The sequence below is a fragment of the Syngnathus leptorhynchus genome, chromosome 3, assembly GCF_054491065.1.
Source record: "Syngnathus leptorhynchus isolate UIUO chromosome 3, UIUO_Slep, whole genome shotgun sequence".
Lineage (NCBI taxonomy): Eukaryota > Metazoa > Chordata > Actinopteri > Syngnathiformes > Syngnathidae > Syngnathus > Syngnathus leptorhynchus.
Genome location: NC_141197.1, coordinates 7,679,855 through 7,700,107, shown reverse-complemented (window position 1 = coordinate 7,700,107; position 20,253 = coordinate 7,679,855). Strand labels below are relative to the sequence as shown.

The window sequence follows — 20,253 nt, the reverse complement described above, 5'->3', positions numbered from 1 at the left end:
CAGGGGGTTGCGGATGTCACATTGCTGTGGTCGCCCAAAAAAACATCTTGGTCGGCCACTATTGATGGCCGGCTTAGTCGGGCAGAGGTGGGTGGCGGTGAAATGAGCCTGAAATTCCCCCATCACGGCAACTGGCCATTATCACGGAGCCTGGCAAGCCACACCGTCTCAGAAAGTGGGTCTAGAGGGCACACTGTTTATCACGGCTGGGCCTCCGTTCAAAGAAAACTGTCCAATCAAATTTGCTGGTTTGCTGTAACATATTTCAGTCTTAGTTGTTTATTACACTAAAAGATTTGTTTCAAAATATTCTTTACACGTTCGATGATAATAGCTGAAAATGTACCATTTCAAGTTAATTTCAGGTTAATTTGATCATCAATTAGTGTTTCATTCCGCTAAAAGATTTGTTTCAAAATATACTTTACACGTTTGATGTTATTAACTAAAAATGTACCATTTCAAGTTCCCAGATTTTTTTGTGACATGACTAAAATGGCGCCCAGATGCAATTAAAAATCCAGCATGACTTCCAAATTAAAATGGGCGCTTTAGTTTCTTTGGTGTCTAGTCTAATTGAGCAGAGTGCAAAGCCCCCACGTCAACTGAGTTATATTCCAACCATAGAAGGATTTAAGCAGATCGAAAGCTGTCGGTATATCGACGTACGAATGAATTTGATTGACAGATGAAAGTTTAACATGAAATGTTTTCAGCTCATTAAGCAGTCATGCCCAAATAATGAGACCTGAAAACACAAGACTTTAATTTTCATAATTTTTAAGGCTGATTTAATTTTGTATTCATTCCAATTCAGCAAGACTATTTGAAACATTGACGTTTTCATTTTCCGGGGAATATAAAGTCAGATTTTATTTTAAAGCAAAATAACACAAGGGCAATTGATGGTAAGAAATGAGGATTAGAAACAATTCAAACAAGTGATGAACACAAATGTCTTTGAAAGAAAATGTACATTGAGAGATCTAACTGAAATGTTCAAGTAGTACATTGCTCCAGTTAGTATTGAACATTTAATCTTTTAGGCAATATAACAGTTTTAGAAATCCACATCTTGATGCTATCTTGATAAGCGGGGGGAGGTCATCGTGCGTTTATTATGGGTCCAAACGTGATGGGGGGAACAGCATGTCAGAGTACAATGTTACTGTTTAAAGTGGAAATGGAAACTGGTTTCACTTGTCAAGCAAAATCATGGCGTCCAGCCAGGCTCCTCGCAGCTGGTGTCAAAGTAAGCAAATAACTTCACGTAGCTTTGGTGGAGCGTTCACTACTTACAATCTAAGCAAAAGGGCAAATGTTGATGAAGTGATATATTGCAGATCTTCCAAAATAACACCAAGACAGGATGGGTGGTGTGGAGAACAATTGGGATTTTGCTGTGGTTTTAAACATAGGGTTGGCTAAAGAAAAGCATGAGACGGACATGTGCGTGGTAACCTAATATGCCGTCAGCTCAAATGCTGAGATCAGAAGCCAAGTTATACAGCAACAGTCCTGGGAAAGTAACAATTCACAGCACTCACATAATCAGCATTTAAGTAACACATTTGGAAACGGACATCCATTTATAATCAGAAATTTTAAGCAAAATACTAACCAAATGGGATTGCAGGGGTAGGGTTACATTGATTAAAAAGTTATATCAAGAGTTAGCTATTTTGTGCGGATAGGAAAACACTGGTCATCTCCTGTGGTCTACTTCAAGGATCAATATTAGCACCAAAATGATTCATATTACATAAACGACATAGGCAATGCTTCCAATATTTTATCTTTACCTGCCGTTATGGTTCTGTTCCAGCTATTTCTGATCTGCGTAAAACGGGCTAAAGACCATTCACATAAAATCTGGGTGTGATAATTCTGTGCGAATTTCGACGACTTTCCAGTGGAACAGCTGTCAATAGCATGTTGTTACACTACTTTGGCTACAATGCTTCAGGACTACACAAAATGTCATACGAGACACTACTTTTGTCTGCGATACCTCAGTCACGGCTCAAAGTTGGGCTACATCTGTGTCCTTTTATGTTGGTATAATACGAAACGGAATGTTTATAACCATCAGCTTCAACACAATGACATTGGTTGTGCTTCACCTACAACCACAAAACATGCCTGACATGCAGTGCATGGAACTAACCCATTCTATAAAATAAAAAGTGTACATGCTATAAATAACATGTCACAGTTGTGCAAACAAAAATCGCGGGCTATTGTGCTGCATGGAGATTATTATCAAGCAGCAAAGACTGAGCAAGAACACATCTTTGAAACGTTCAAAATCGTTGGTTTTCCCCTTTGAATCTGACAGATTTGATTTGTTGCATGTTGCTTAGTCAGCATCAGAACCTCTGTGAGACATAGAGGGTAAAAAATACTCTACTGCACTGTTTCATTACTCACTTTTACTGACAGGTTAACTTTTACCTTGGTTTAGCTATGAAAACAATTCTGCATTGTAGGAAATTAATCGCTGAAATGGTCTTTTAGCACAACAGAACAATAGTGGGGTAAGGATAATGAATACCTTTCTATGTAGACACATTTGTAGACCTGGGTAAACAGACTACAGCTATAATTTTACTCTGTTACAACATAAAAAGAACTCAGTCAATATGAGTCCGCTGAATAAATACATGCAAATATTACAATCTGAGTGAGCACTGCAAAAAAACTCATTTTATTTTTTCATACTTTTATAGCACATGTAACCACTAAAGGAGTGCCAAAACCACGCTGTGAAATTAAAGTTGGCTGGGCTGCTGTGAAATCAGAAATAACATTCTTACTGCAAGCCAGAGCACTTAGACTGTCAAATACTATTAATGATTGCCCAATTTAGGTTTTATATTGACACAAATAAAATAACCTTCATAATGTCAAACAAGTTGCTCATCTTTCTTTGGACATAGTGCAAAGGAATGCGATTCTTGGGGAGTGAGCCATTAAGCTGCCAATTACAACTAGAGTGGAAAGCTGATGCGGGTGACAAAGTGCAGTCGAAGCGAAATGATCACAGACCATTAGAGAGGAAAGTCAGTTGAGAATACTGGAAGAACCCAAAACACAACGCAAGCCTACAACAGTTAAAGCTCTCAAAAAGCAATATGTACCAACCAATATGGCCACTCAACTCCGTAAAATTAAACAGAAGCGTGAAATATTGACCTTGAAAAGTCACCACCAGGAAACACTAAACAACATAAACAGTATGAGGGGATTCTTCTAAGAAAGTGTAAGAGAATTTACCAATTGGTTTCCTTCTTATATGATCAATTTATTTCTCAAATCACATTCTGCAGACAAGTACAGTATTTTCAACCAACTTTATGACATATGACTCAAAATATAGCCACTTAGAGCAGTGTTTCTCAACCTTTGTGGAGCCAACTATTTCACACTGGGAAAAAAAATCCACAGCACGTGACTAAGCAAAAAGACATTAAAAAGAAAGAAAATATAAAGGTCAATTATGTATTTTTTGTTATCTACTGGAATTTATTATTTTGCCCGTTACTGTTTTGATTGGTATAGATACATTAAACCAACACATTTAAATTTGTCACCCAATTTCTTAAAACAAATCAACTCTGGATAATCTATAATAACGCTGATTCTCCAAAGGATTTCATCTCTTCCTTCTGATTAACAGCCAGTCAACAGACTGGTTCGCTTTTTTTGTGCGGGTCTGTCGGGATTAATAATGTCAAATTGCAAGGGAACAAACAGCTCAGCCCACATACAACCAAAAATTTGAGACCGGATAATCGACAAATCATTGAAATGCATGATGATTTTCTTTGGACGATCCGATGTGGCCAATCCAATCAGTGTAAATTCTAGTTACAGCAACAAAAGAAAGAAAAAAAACAGCAATTGGCCTTGCTTTTGGAAGGTGGCATATCTTCATGTTGGCGGACTCTTCTAGTGAAATCCAAACGTTGCACATGCTTATCTAAATACCCCCGCAGAGTCAGGCCTCTCCTGACAAAAACATAACAGGCCACCGCTGAGCGACTAATAAACTGCTCCACTGTTTGCACCACCACTGACAGTTGCCGTGTTTCTATGTAAATGTCTAACTAGAAAGAGGGCATCAACAACCATTAACCTTTAAATAACTGCCTCCCTTGCTCCCAGCGGCAGCTCAACATGAGGCAGAGTCAACTAGAGATCCTCTTACAATCTTATCAAACAAGGCGACATGATCTATCTGTGATCTACTCAGTTGTCAAAGCTGCTATTACGGTAGCACTGTAATTGTAGATAACGGCTTTAATTTTGCCGAACTGTGGAAAGGGCTGTTGTCACAGTATCGGTACACATTTAAAGCTGCATTCCGTGGTATATGCTCACAATAACCTTTTTATTTGGCCATTTGTGACTCACACGTCTTCTAAAAAGCAGATTAGCAGATTAAGATGCCCACAATTGGGTATTCTCGCAAGCCTATGAAAAGTAGTTATCAGACTGGATCGGGTTTGAATTTTCCGGGCTCTTTCTGCGGATGACGTTAAGCGCGTTCTCATGTTAGCTCGTTGTCATAGCAACATAAACCAGTATTTTGCTGTAATAGAATTGTACCACTTCTCAGAAAAGAAGCAAGTTTGGCTGCGCATACACAAACCCGGTGCTAAAGCTAACAAGCTAATAAACGCATTACCGCACATACTCACTTTTTTTCTTTTAAACTAAAAGTTTATGACCATCAAAAATGAGTGGGGTTGCTGGACTAAGTAAGAAGCCAAACCGTATCACTTTCATACGGAATGGGAGTTGGACTTTTTTACCTTATTGACTGGGTTGACAATCTCTTTAGCACAGCTCCATCTAGTGGATGCCTATCGCAACCCTAGTCAACCGCAGTACGATGCAGTAGGTTTTATTCTATGCGCCTTTTAATCCGGTGCACCCGATACAAATGTCTAAAATAAAAAACTTCTATCAAAGTGCTCTTTATAATCCAATTCGCCTTATGGTGAAGAAAATACTGTAATTTGTGTTGTGCAAAGTAAAGCATTTCTAAAGGACAGGTCACATTCTGCATGACAGTAAGAGGTTTTCACTATCATCTTAGATAAAACACCGACCGGGGGGACATACTGGTTCTTGTTAGTGAACAATGATTAGCATGGTAGGGATACTTCAGATAGTACTTAAGGGTCATATGTCTGTAAAAGTGATGGTGTCTATAGTATTTATGTAGCCTAAAAGTTATTCTCAAAGCATTTCTACTCACATTAAAAAAAAAAAAAAAAAAAAGGAATACAGGCAACCTTTGTTTTTGTTTGCAAATTTACATTTTGGTTGTTTTAGTTTTTCGGACCTGATATTACTTGACTGATGCTCCTTTAGCCTTTCTGTGGGTGTTCAGCCAACCTGTCTTTCTCTCTCTTTTCTTTTCTTCTCTGTTTTGCCATATATGCTAACCGCTGTGGACCACTGTGTGGTTATATACCCTTCTTGTGTTTGATACAATTTTCTTTAATGACTTTTATGGGCTTTAAAGATGATGTCTTAGGTTCGATGATGCAACGATGTAAACAACAGAGACGGAAAAAAGAAAACTATTAGATCTGAATAACTCGAAATAAAGGAAACTGGGTTAAAACTATTAACAGGTATTCAAGTAGACTGTTATGGGCTTTAAAGTTGAGATTTGATGATGAAACAATGTAAATTACACAAACAGAAAAAAATAATAACTGGAAATAAACGAAAATGGGTTAAAACTATTAACAGGTATTTGGGATGGACGATCATAGAAATAAATAATCACAATTATTTTGGTGATATTGAAATCACAATTCATAAAAATTTTGTTGATTCTAAACGTATCCATTAAACTACCTAAACTCAAGTCCTTAAAACGACCATCATAGCCTCGTGACTATTCATCCCTGCATGTTGGCCATGTTATTCTTGAATAAACCTTTGTGACCTTGTAAACTGGCCCTGTAATTGTAATTTACAAATAATGTAGCCTCCATTTGGCTTATGGGGGTCTCTTAAACCACACATTGAAATCTCATGAGTCTGACGGAGGCACAGATTTGCTGCTTGAACTGACTGACTAAATAAATGACTTGCTTCTTCCAACTCAAAGGCACAGTCAACTTGACAGAAACCAGATGAATTGGATTGAAGCATGACTGGTCAAGTATCCATTCGCAGTGCAAGTAAGTTCGTCATAAACTAGACGTGGCTCAAAGGTCAGAGTAAAACAATAAACTATGCCTGAGGAAACTCGACAAAGTTGTAACTTTCGTCACTGATTTTATCTGCTGGAGCAAAAGTGGTGAGGTTCCTGCAAATGCTGAACAATTTTTGACTATATGCCTTCTAATCAGCCATATTTATAAAAAAAAATAAATAAATAAAAATAAAAAATAAAAGGTTATTTGGGTATGACATCCTATTTAAATCTGGCTCCATTATGTTGCCAGACTAATTGGAAAAGGAACCGGGCAGATAATTATGTTACACAGCCTCATCAGAGCTGCCTTCAATTTGATTATGAGAACCAACAATTGAGCTGAGGATTAATGATCCCAAATGAATATTTACATTTAGTTGACATTTGTATTACTTTTTGAAACATGTTGACACAATGTATTTTAGAAATAACATGACACATCCTATATATAGATAACTCTAATTTTGGTTTTATATTTTACAGTTTAATACCACTTATGACGTAGACCATTAAAAAAAACATTGGGGTAGGGGGTTCAAGACAGTACTAAATTTCTTTTGAACTGGAGTCCAGGGGAAACTTTGCGAGGACTGAACATTTATTTCTGCCATTTTAGGCCTGATTTATAGCAGGAAAGTATCTGTGATCTGCAGCATTAAGAGCAACTGAAGCGAGAGCAATTAACAAGGTCATGCTGCTTTTGAACAGCAGATTGAAAGCAGCACTCAACACTTTAATGTCAAAGATGCCCAAGTAATTTGATACGGATTTGTTTTACAAGTGCAAGTAAAACAAATTATTGAGAGGCCGGTACTAAAACTTACATTTTACAGTGGTCCACTGTCCCACAATATAAAAACTAACAATATTTTCATGGCTTGTGTGGAGAAAGCTTTGAGTATAACCTGGGCACACATCCGAGGAAAAGATATATCACACATCCCTGGCAAAAAAAAAAAGAAAATGCAATTGTGCAACTAGCTTTCAAGCTGTGCAATTTTCTGCAGGGATCAACTCTTGGCTTGTGATAACTCCAACCGATGCACTAAAAACAACTTTACTAGAGTGCGCATTTTGTGAGCCATAATAAAACTTTACAATTCCAATAACAAATTTACAATCTATCTTTGGGTATCAATAATGGCTCTGTTAAGCTAGTCTGAAGTGTACGCTTTGGAGAAAAAAAATGTTTTGTATTCTTTTCTACAGTTTGCCGTTTTACATTCATTGTCGGCCAAAGAATGCATCAATTGTCAAAACAGAACAAATCTTGAAGACACATTGGAGATTTCAAAGACTTGGGTCTCTACACACAAAAAATGATGTAGGCCTTAAATTCATTACAAATGAAATCAAAGAAAAGTGACTTAATTGCTTCATGCAAGAGAAAATGTGTTCCATTGAAACATTTCTAAATTTCATAAAGGAAACATCATGTCTCATGAGTACCTTGAATGAGCTTCTGTTTTTGTTGTCCAGCTGAGCATGCAAGAAATAAATTTGCATCCAGGTTAGACCTTCCATTTGACACAAAACGTTACCTCTCTGCATCGGTATTATTCTAAACACATTGCAAAAATCTGGAATCTCCGATCCAGGCATATGTACTGTTGTTCATACTGGCCACAATATTTCTACATGAACTTGCTGCCGATAGAGTTTCAAGAATTCTCAGAAGCATAGAGTCTTTACATTACTGCAACGCTGCCGGGGGGTTTAGTCTTAAGAGGTGACATACCATTGCATTCCAAATGTTTCAATTGCTGCAGTATAACCCAAAGGTGAGGCCATTTAAGCGCAGTGACCCAAGTGTCATATTGAAGAAGACAGTCTAAGATGAGCCGTGTGTAATGGTCCATTATCCTGCTGACAGTGGGTACAGTCAGGTTCACTCTTGTCATAAAGGGCACTTTCATCAGCATTATAAAAGGATAGTGATGTTTTTACAATCCTCCATTTTTAAATTTGATCCAAGGTTCACAGTAGCTTCTGCAACTTTGGAGCGTTGAAAGAAAAAAAAAAGGGAACACTGTGTCTAAGTTAAGTGAACTGCACATTGTTCAATGAGTGATAATTTAATGACTGTTCCATGACTTTAACCTCTGTCATCATTGAGGAATTTCAGACCAGGAAACGTGGCTTGTTTTTTTACTGTTTCGAGACATTCTCTGTAAACCCAAGAGGTCTGTGTAAAAATTCATCAGGTCAGCAGTTCCTGAAATAGGGACACCAGCCCATCTGGCAACAACAACCATGCCACATTCAAAGTCACCTAATCATCCGTCTTCCTTCCTCTTTCTTACGGTTGACTTGAACTTCAGGAGATGCTTTGACTGCAGTCTTAACTAGTTATTGTGCTCGTATTAAGCAGTTAAACAGATTTAGTGCCTACCCAATGCAACAAACGGCTGTAGACATTAGACAAACTCAAGAGCTGATACATAATGCATTCCGAAAAGCGCCATTTCAAGGTTGCTGATTGCGATTGGTCTTTTTGACCAACCCCCACGGTTTGTGGGGAAACATATCTAACCCCTGAGGAAACGTCATATTACAATGTGAACCCGTCCATTCCACCTTTCCTTATTCCCTCCTTCCAAATATTATCCATACACTGACTCACAGTCAACTATGGATATCTAGGTATTAATTTACAATGTTATTTCAATTGCTTGGATAAAGAAGATTTCCCCATCTCAGGTCAATCGAAAAAAACATTTGCAACTGGATCATTTTGCTAGTCTTGAATAAAATATTGAACCCAATTGATCCATAGTAGGGCTGCTCAAATAATTTGAATTTTAATCATGATTACGATTTTGGCTCCAGACGATCTCAAAATGTATACATTCGAGGACAAACGATTATTTGCGGTTTCCGTTCCGAGACGTGCATGTATGTGCAACTCAATCGCGGTGCCCCCGCGTGTGTGGAGAGTAGGGATGCTCAAGAAAGACGAGCATCCATCCATCCATCTTCTTCCGCTTATCCGTGGTCGGGTCGCGGGGACAGTAGCTTTAGGAGGGACTCCCAGACTTCCTTCTCCCCAGCCACTTCATCCAGCTCATCCCGGGGGATCCCAAGGCGTTCCCAGGCCAGCCGAGAGACATAGTCTCTCCAGCGCGTCCTGGATCGTTCCCGGGGTCACCTACCGGTGGGACATGCCCGGAACTCCTCCCCAGGGAGGCGTCCAGGAGGCATCCTGATGAGATGCCCAAGCCACCTCATCTGGCTCCTCTCAACGTGGAGGAGCAGCGGCTCTACTCCGAGTCTCTCCTGGATGACCGAGCTTCTCACCCTATCTCTAAGGGAGAGCCCGGACACCCTGCGGAGTAAACTCATTTTGACCGCTTGTATCCTGGATCTCGTTCTTTCGGTCACGACCCATAGCTCGTGACCATAGTTGAGCATTGTTACAAAAATTTGATATTTTGAAAATTGCTCGCTTCCACTCAGTTGAACAGACCGGCAAAGCGTGCAGACTACTCGTAAATTTTAACCGATACAATATTAGCTTTTTTTACCATCAACTACACGCAAAATCATAATTATGGTCACATAATTATGGTCGTACATGCACATCCAAACAAAAAAAAAGGAGCTAAACCAATGAAAGGAAGCAGATAAACTAACAAAGAAGTCACATTAAAAGCCGCGGGGTTCAAAGAGTGGGTGGGGATGTGGGGGGCGGGGGGGGGGGGGGGGGGTGTAAGTAGCAGCTCCATAAATTATGGTGCATAATTACTGGTCGGATAGTTGACAATTAAACATTTATGGATGGATTCCAACAGCACGGTTAGGGTTAAAATTGAGAAGTAGTATCTGAATGTGGCAGCAAAACAGGACCAAATTTTAAAAAGAGAGGAAAACCCTATCTTTAATTCAAGGGCATGTATTCAATGGGGAGATGCCACATTAAGGAATAATTAGTTTGCCATCAAATCATGCACGTCACAATTTTTAGAACCCTTGATGTTGAGATTGTGCACAACCGTATTTTGGCAGCAAAAAGCACTTAATCTTCTCCTATAATGTTTCACAAGATGGGACAGTGCAGAAAGAGAGACCTTTGACTATCCCTCTTTGCACAATCTCTTCAAATTATCTAGCGACATGGGTCATCTCCTCTGAACTCCCCATTTTAGCTCACTCCAAAGGTTTTCAATGGGGTTGAGGTCTGGGGCCTGAGATGGCCATAGGGAGATCTTCATTTTATGTCTGATGAGTCAAGTCTATGAATCTCAGTTTGAGACCATACTTCTGCAAAATATATATATATACTATTCATTTTAGAGCATTTAACACATCTCAAACAGACGGGGGAGAGGGGGGGCAATAATTATGTTGGGCCCTGTATAAAGAACTAACAGTAATGCAACATTACATAATTGTAATACATAATTATGTACTTCTTTTTATGCCATGGTATAATGTTTGATGATTCAGATGTGCCAAAAATGAGAAGGTCTAGAAACAGTGTAGAATGCACCAGTAGCTATTATTCCAAGTGTACACTGAGATCAAATCATGAAAGGCAGATTAGACAAAGTCCACAAAGTGACCCTGCAGTCTTATTTTACACACAAGTTAACAATGGTGTCATAAAGCTGCCACGGAACATTAATTTAGATAGCTTTTTGGGGTTCTTTTACTGAGGTGGAACAGCGTTGTGGTCTTGAATGAGCTGCTATCGTTCAGGATCTCACATTGACACCGATTTTTAATGTCCTGTGTCACCATCTTCTTTATTATTGAAATGGTAAAATCGTCACTTCATGTCACTCTGCTATGACGTCGCACGTACAGTATACCCACATATGGACATAAATGTTAGCAAAAGAAAAACGCATAGCGGTCACAGAAATAACTTCAATCTGACAAAAGTGAACATTTAAAATAAATGAAAATCAACTAATGACAATCAGACACTACTTTTGAATTGACTTCACCAAAATCATTTTTTATTTTGAAAATCCAAATATAATGGTAGCCTTCACTGAAACTGCACAACCTTTTGTAGCAATTACCTCGAGAACACTTTGTTGCTTATAAACACGCAGTTTATCAAATACAGGTCTGGCGTAGGGCTAATTGAATTTTAATCGTGATTACGATCTTGGCTCCAGACGATCTCAAATTTCATATAATCGAGGTCAAGCGATTATTTTGTATTTTTGTTTTGAGACGTGGTTGCGCAACTCAACCGCGATGCTCCAACGTGTATGGAGATCCAAGCCATATTCAAGAGGCAGCGTCGTACCTTTACGCATTCAATGAACGAAAGTTCTTGAACTCGTTCATATTTTGGACGAACGTGAACTGAATGCATGTTTTCTCAAATTGCTTTTCCAATTTCAAAAACATAATCGTGTAAATATTTGTCATTTCAATATAGAACTGAATAATAGTGATTAGGATTTTTACCCATAATCGAGCAGCCCTAGTCTGTCGTTTTTCATTATTTCTTGGTCATCGCCCATAAAGGGTACTTTGGTTCAAAACCACGTATGGTGCAATCTGACACTCGTGTACGTTGTCCTTGGAAATTCCCTTAAACTTTGGAGCTTGTTCTGGGTTCTTTTGTTACTATTCACATTATCCATCTCTTCAATTCGTAAAGCTTTTTTCCTCATGCAGCCATGCCCAGGCAGGTTGGCAGCAGTCCCATAGATCTGCAGTCACAGGAGCTTAACTCATCTTTATTTATGTAACGCTTTCGCAACTGCTGAAATCAAGCTGCTTGGAGGAATGCCTTATAGAATGAGAATGTCTTTCTTTAATCTTCTTGTCTACAGTTTTCTTTGTAATGTCCTGCGACAACTTTCCCCGTTGTTTCCTACAGTCCATGTAGTACACACCCAAATGGCACACTATTTGTCAGGTGTCAGAAACTGTGCATTAGGTGAGAATGCTGCAAGAGTAAAGTTCACCAGTTACTCACTTCTTCCACCCTGGTGTCTTAAAAGCAATTGTCGCTGTACGACAACCAGACTCATCCCAACCCATTATCTTGATTGTGAGATACTGTGCCACTGTGTTAAAGCAGACACAACTGCGGCAAAATCCTGCCTTTAGTGGATTTCAGAGTAAAAAGGCAAAAGTGGACGATCCCTGGTCTTCTGGTTTGATTCTGTGTTAAAGAGGCTCCTCTAACCACAGCATGTTCCTCTGCTTGTCAACACAGAACTCATCAATGCCAAATCGTATTTCAGGATGTGCATTTAGACCCCAATCCGTGTGTGTCTGCACCAATGAAGTTATAAAAGCTGTTCCAGCGTTCTGTCACTACCATTTATAAATACACATCAATATGGCACAATATGTACATCCAAAATAAGTGGGAAGTTGGAGTTGCTACGAACTCTTCCTATAGACCGTTCCATATTATTGATTTAGTTGAATATGACCATAATTAAGGATTACCACAATACATTTATATTGAAAAAGGAATATTGACAAAAAGTTGATTGACTGAACATTGACTGAATACAAACTGGTTATGTGACCACAACAGACACTTTACATATAGTCTCACTTCAGACAGGCTTTACCCAGGGGCCACACCCCCATTTCAACAAAAAGCATTTCCTGGAACCCAGATTGTGTCTGACATGGACAACCTTCAATGCTCCTTCTAAGCACTGCTCGCAAATTTTCACCGCACAAGAAACTCTATGCGGCGCATAACATGAAATTCATCATAAACTTATTAATTAATATCTAATAGTAGACATAATCCAATTAATTAGACCAATTATGTGTTTTCGGTACCACTTTTTAATGTGATGCAGTGAGTGACAGGTATCCAGCTAATGATACCATACAGTTTACTAATGATACCATACGGTTCACTTACGCTACGCAGCCAATCATAGCATTGCTAATGTTTGCATATGTGCCTTGCTCATACGCATCATGCAGGTTAGCTAGCTAGCTAGAGCTGCTAACTGTGCGGCGGAGTTAAGAAACGCAAGCTTTTATCATGGTAAAATGAAGGGGCAGTGTGTAAATTTGGGTCTTTTAGGATGTAATGAGAGTATGTTTTCAAATAGAAAAACAAGCGGTGAAACAGGGTATCATTTAAAGGGGACATTAACCCCAAAGTAACACTAATCTAAACTTGACATTCTGATGAAAAATATTTTTATGGAATACGAGTCAAATTCACCCATTTTGCCACTTGCTGTCGACTGAAAATGACATCACAGTTGCCAGGTCTCAAGTCACAACCAATCACGACCCATCTTCTGAAAACTGGTGAGCCGTGATTGGTAGTGACCTGAGCCCTGGCAAATGTGATGTCATTTTCAGTCGACACCAAGTGGCAAAATGGCCAGCCCCTAAGAAGGATAAAACCAGGTGGATTTGACTTGTTTACTTCATATTCCATAAAACAAAACATTAACCACAACAGTTTCAACCAGTTGAGCTGCATAGAACATATTATTACAAAGAAAATTTTGGAGTGGATTTCCACTTTAACATACTACACATCTATACTTTTCATTTTAAGTAGACGAAATTGAGAATGACTGCTGTAAGGTGATTCTTTTAATAAGCCATGTAAGTTGCTACGATCCAAGGTTTTCGAACAGGTGGGGCACTGGTGTGTGGCCACAGCGTGCACATCTGATGTTGTTCACAGTGGTCCTTGGGTGTGCTGAGGGAGCTATGCCCAGACCCATGAAAAATTAGAGGGAACATTGACAACCTTATGTTGACTCTCCAGCAAGAAAGACCGTTTGGCAGGCATGTAAACCTCTAGATGATTAAGCCGCTTAGTAATCACCCCAAAATACCAAGTACCCAATGACACGGGGGCAGCCATATTGGTTTAACTGATACTTGTGTACTTGGAGTAAAGCAGACAACCTATAAACAAACCATTTGCCACATGCAGGCAATCTGCTTTGGAAAGAAAGCTGGTAACCATGGTGTTATCTTTTCTCCTAGGAGTGCTACTCAAGATTTACTACCAAACTGAAACACTGCACCTACTCCTGTTGACAGCAACATAATCAAATGGGGAAATACCCTCAATAGTGACACCGTTCACGGTATGCGTTCCCTTCGGGATGTTCGCGAAAACTACTATAAGACCCCTTGGGGTACCTAGAACACTATTTAGGCAGCTAGATGAGTTTGTTTGTACATGTCAGACACGAGCAGGATGTACACTTCAATGACGTGTTTATTCGAGAAATCACAATCAAATTATGTACCACTTGTTTACTTGACTTACAGTACTCCAAGTGCTCTACTGAGTGAGGTTGATCGTTCGTCGGTAGAGCGTGAATATCTTTAATACTTAAGCGTGTTTCCAAGAGCTGAACTTCAAGGGAGTTCAGTTGGCCGTGATAAGCTCATCTGACGAGGAGTAGACTGAAACAATGAGCTCAGCCTCAGCTACATTAGCTTACTCTCTGCGGCATGCTGTGTTGGCTATGTGCTCCAAAGCTAGCCAACCCTGGGCTGACTATAAACAGTCAACGACTTATAATAATAAAGAAAGATCAACTTACTGACTTAGCTAGTCATGCGTATTCCAGGTCCTCGTTGTTCCATTGTGACGGCCACTCCGCCAAAAAAAAAAAAAAAAAAGTACAAGTCAGAGTAAAAGCTTTTGAAATGCAGCTCAAGAAAAAGCCGAAGCAGTCGACAGCAGTGGCAGCGCAATCCCCAAAGACATCCAGCACAGGAGAGGAGGGGAGGCCAGCGATTCACTGGACTTGTGCCATCTCAAGTGCAGATAACGTTTGCGTCAACAACGAAGACGACCGAGCCCGGGGGGAGAGGACATGTTCGAGGTGCAGCCGGCAGACCAACAACAAGCCCGCTCCTCTCCCGCGACCCTCAGCCAATGTAATCCCAAAGCCAATAGCTTTCCGCTCGGGTTAATTCCTCCGTATTTGCCGTTTGAGCGTGAAACAGCGTAGCGGCTCTTCGTGTGGGAACTGATATAATGTAGCCAAGCAGCAACAGCAACAGCGGAGGCAACAGAAGGAGACGCCTGGAACACCTGGAAACAAACTCCACACGGATTGAACTCATGGAACACCCGGAATTGGATCATTGTAGTAGGAAGAGTCAGGTCACACCGCAACCAAGCATCAAAAGCACTTTTCACCATTAGGTTAAACGTACTTCCGGGGAAAACAAACCCAATTTCAATTGAGCAATAAAAAAAAGTTAACAGCCATATAAAGTTTAACTATCTGAAGTGTCAGTCAAAATGACTGTAGTAATTTCATTTGAACAGATAAATTGATTACATGGATGAGAGAGAGAGAGAGAGAGAGAGAGAGAGAGAGAGAGAGAGAGAGAGAGAGAGAGAGAGAGAGAGAGAGAGAGAGAGAGAGAGAGAGAGAGAGAGAGAGAGAGAGAGAGAGAGAGAGAGAGAGAGAGAGAGAGAGAGAGAGAGAGAGAGAGAGAGAGAGAGAGAGAGAGAGAGAGAGAGAGACGACTGCTAATATAATATTTACCTGTATTTGTGAAGCACTGGAATTATAGGATGTGACAATAAAATTGAAATCCTTTTAAATTCCAGCAAAACCAATGTCACTGGAAGAGAGATGGATTAAAGGAACAAAACTGTGTTCTAACTTTGTCAATATGTTAAGTTTTTCAAGGTTCTTGTACCGCAGTGGATAAATGTCCTCCTGCAATGAAAGAATCTGACAAAACCTTGTCAGCATGTCATCAAATACCTTAAAATGTTGTTGTATAAGTCGATGTAATATTGCAGCTAGCTTTTTTGGGCGGTCAAAGATGATTTATCCTGCCGTCTATGCGTGCAATAATGATCAAAATACTCAAATTCATTAGATCAAAATTGAGGGGACAGACGAGATTTAAATTTCTAAAAAATATAGTTTGTTTTTTTAAACAAAAAGCTGTCAATCGTGATTCTACGACCCGGCTCTGCTAGTACCACGCCCCCACACCAAATTTGGGTCAAAAGTGTGAAACTCGAAAAAAAAGATTTGAACTTGAAACCAAAAAAGATCAGAATCTGAAAAAATCACGAGTTGAACCTGAAAAAAAAGAGATGTGAATCTGAAAATATAAAACATACAAATGGAAAAAAAAGTGCTCGAGAAAGTTAGTGATAGCCTCGGCATGTTCCAACAAATTCAGGTTGTTGCCGCCAATGGAACCAAGGACAGGGCATCTGTATAGTTATTGCTATTGACAAAAAAACAACAACAACAGTTTCTTTGATAAATGGCACATGTATTTTCATTTCATTGTATAGGACAAACATTCCTTTTTGACTCTGTAAACCTTTGCTTCAATATTAGCACAGCGAATCCAATTGAAGCAAATCCAAGAGGGAGTTTCTCATGAAACGGTGATCTTCTCCGAATAAGAGCCTTTCAGATATGTCAGACCTCCAAATCTGGCGACACCATGAATAACCTTTCATGTTCCAGGAGCTTCAAACACCAGTGAGGCTTTAAGTCGTTGTCTCTCTCAGCACTGGTTTCCCAGGCAACAGGAATATGATAATGTTGCCTTTGACATGACAGAGGGAATCATCTTGCTAACAAACACAGACAACAGGCACAGAGAGGACTGGCAAAGACGATGGGGAGGAGGAGGAGGGACTGGGGTTGAATTAATGGACTCATTTTCACACAGAGGGGGAAGCGGCGGCAGCAGCAGCAGCAGCAGCTCCTCACCATCCTCCATCTTGCTCGATTGCCTCAAATGCATTCCTGCTGCCAGGCACACTCATGCCTTCCCGAGGGAATTGGCAGCCTCCAATGAAGGGCTAAGTAACAGTCAGTGGCTAGTAGGACTGCAGGGGACACATTTGAGGTGGTGGCCGGCCTTCCGAGTTCCTTTCCAAGAGTCACGTCGACTACAAAGTGAAGGGAACAGGCTCTGTGGACGACATGTGTTTTCCATCAGCTCCAAAGACCCAATCAACCCAGCCATGTGGAATCTCACAAGGACCGCCTTGATTTGTGCGCGATCATCTTTCCATTACTCCATAAAAGACGCTGTTAAAGCTCTTGGACAGATCTGAAACAGTCGTGTTCGCCGGCACACACTCACAATTAAAGCTCCGTGTCAAACATTGTCGCACATTGGGCGCATTGCAGCCAGCCAGCCAGACAGCCCGTGATGGGCTATATTGCAGCATAATTATATATGATTTCAAGTGGCTCACCAAATCCAATTGATCCTCCCTTCCCTGATTGATAGGTAGAAGGGCCATTTCTGCTGATCTGTACCTCTTTGTTGTTATTCACTTATGCCTTCCTCTTTTCTATGGAGTGGAGCTCTGGGGATGGGAGCGTACAGAGACTGATGGCTCCCGCAGGGTTTAACCTTAATGACAACGCTAGCACCACCAGCAGGTTCATATTTATGGTCGTGAGAGGGATGTCGCAGCAATCTATTTGATCGATCGCAGCGAAATTAGGTAGTGACTCTCGTGCTCTTCTCGTGATCAATTGTATCATATTATACCGTAGTTCCGAAAATAATAAACATAAGGGGGGGGGGGGGATTTTGGGGCATAATTCTGAGCAATATTTGTCAAGTGACACTGCAGGTTAAAACACACCAAAATAGGTCAGGAGAAATTAGAAAGGTGGTAAGAATCGAGGAAGTCTGCTTGGAAGGAAATGTGTGCGATTGTGTGTCACAGATAATCTTTCAAAGAGACGGTTTGTATTTTATTTCACAATTCAAAGCGGTTCCAAAAGTGTTTTAATCACTTTTTTTGTCACACGCGGTCATCAAAATACACCAAGGATGAAAAATTACAATACATTGAGATGATGAAGTAAAAGTATAAAGTACAGGAAGTTCAAGTTACACAAAACCATCGGTTGTAGTTAGTCATTTGACTTTTATCTGCCCACATAATTCTTGCCAATCGTCTGCTAAGAGAATTACCATCTCGCCTCCACGCTGTATTTCTATTGGCCCGGCTTCCTTTTTTTTTCACCCAATTAGGAAGAAAGAAACAATTTTCACGGCGGTCATTACAAAACATTTGTTGCTTAAGCCGTTTTGCCAAATCTCTCTTTATGGTTACACATAACGGTCGAGGCGACGCGATGGAACTGTCATGATCTTGTGGCAAACGTGGTTGTGCATTTATCGTATCTCACATTGCGATAGGCCAATGGTAATCTCGACTAATCTTGTTATGAATATGCTACAGTTTCTATCTGGTAAGAAAACAGCAAGCTGGAAGAAGGTCTTTTACATATTCAAGGGACTAAAGCTTGACAAATCACTATGTTCAGTCGTTTAGCCCTCCTGACAGAGAAGCCCTTGAAGGCAAACTATCATCTGAACTGTCTTGTGTGGTGTTGAAACACTGAACAGGAGGCGCCCTTGGGAGGGGCTCGTGTGGACACACATTAGATCCTAATGGCGCGAGCTCGGGGGACTCTCTTTATCATGGATCATGTTACAAGACTATTGGCTCTTTCTATTTGTTTACAACGTGTGGATGTGACTCGGCGCTCATCTTAAAAAACGCGCGTGAATGGCTCTAAGCTGGATCTGTTTTTTGTGGAACTTCCTACTACGTGTTGTTATAGTTGTTACAGGTCACACCTCATTCAGCGAGGTCAAAGGGTTGCGGACCAAATCAATCTCTCGGCAGCGACTCTTTGAAAATGCAAATGTATGTAAGCTATTTGTAATGGGGAATCCATTTTTTAATTGAACAACAGTTTCCTCTGATGAGAAGGGACTGGCGAAAAGATGAAATGTTCCCATTTAGGTTGGCTGGTTATTGAGCGCTAACAGATCCTCATAAGAAGAGAACACAAAGCCGCATCCGTGTCTTGCCTTGAGGGACAACCACATTCAAATGTACATGTGCTTCCCCCTCCCAGATGGGGCCCAACTTAGACCTCCGGTCTAAGCAAAGCAACATGCTGTCAAGCACTTGACGAATGAGAATGTCTGAATTGTGCATTACACAGAGGATGTCAGGAAACTGACTTACTGTCTGCTGTATGCACACTTGCTCCATTTTTGCTCCTCTTTTTTATTTATTTATTATTTATTTATTTATTCATCGCTCTTATTATTCATTGAATGTGCCTTCTTGTTTTTACTTTTTGTGTTGTTTACTTGAATGTTTTGTTTGTCCGTGGACCTATATAATATACCGTATTTTCCGGACTATAAGGCGCACCTAAAAACCTAACATTTTCTCAAAGGCTGATATAATATATATATAATGTGTAATATGTCTTATCACCGTGGGATAGTAGCAAACGAAATTTCGATCTCTTTGTGTGTGTTGACGTGAAGAAATTGACAATATAGCAGACTTTGACTTTGAAATGTTGGCTGTACTGTACACTAGGACTGCAGCTATGGAATATTTTGGTAGTCCGATATTCTGCTGAGAATTCTTACGAATTGTCACATAATTTGTTAAAAATATGTCGGGTTAGGGCCTTGTAAAACAACAATTATGAATACAGAAGATTCCACACACACACATTTTCACTTAATAATGAATGACTAACTGGTTTTCATTTTTGGATCATTGACTTTTTCCTTAAATCAAAACTGTGCTTCGCAGCACATGATTTTCCTCTCTGGTAAGATTTTTGACAAATCTCTCCCCATAGATTTTGGTCTATTAAACTAAGTGACATCAGAATCACAGTGGGCTAATAATGTTGCCAGCTTAAACAACAATTTTGAGTAAGCCTGGTTTGTTAAAGTGATCAGTGGAAAAAGCAACTGTGTCAGACCGTTGGCATCAATACTTGCAAAGTCATTTTCAGCTATTAAACTGTCTTGAAAAGTAATAGGACGGCTTTTGCCAGCCTTTATGTGGCATTCACTTACGGAGCAGCTAGCTGCTAACACCGGAGCTGCCGCTAACCACTGGCAATAGCCATTAACAATTCAATGTCAGCAAAGTTTTTTTTTCCTTTTTAGCATCCTTAATATGCCTGACTTTGGTGCAGGGAGGTTGGGTTCAGTTCCAACTTTGTGCCAGTGTGAACACAAGTGACAATGGTTGTCTGCTTCCTGAA

The 20,253-nt window shown here is 40.0% G+C and overlaps 1 protein-coding gene across 4 annotated transcripts in view; it reads right to left on the bottom strand.

The window, feature by feature from the left end:
• Nucleotides 1-15,385, bottom strand: part of znf609b (zinc finger protein 609b) — a 58,941-nt gene extending 43,556 nt beyond the window's left edge. Inside the window, exon 1 of one of the 4 annotated variants that reach the window (XM_085907063.1) lies at nt 14,746-15,385. The gene's annotated coding sequence lies outside the window, so the exon portion shown is untranslated. Of the gene's footprint in view, nt 1-5,353; nt 5,683-14,465; nt 14,690-14,745 lie in introns of those variants that run through there. The other 3 variants (XM_085907065.1, XM_085907066.1, XM_085907064.1) reach the window with 3 other exon arrangements.
• Between the last annotated feature and the right edge of the window lie 4,868 nt (nt 15,386-20,253).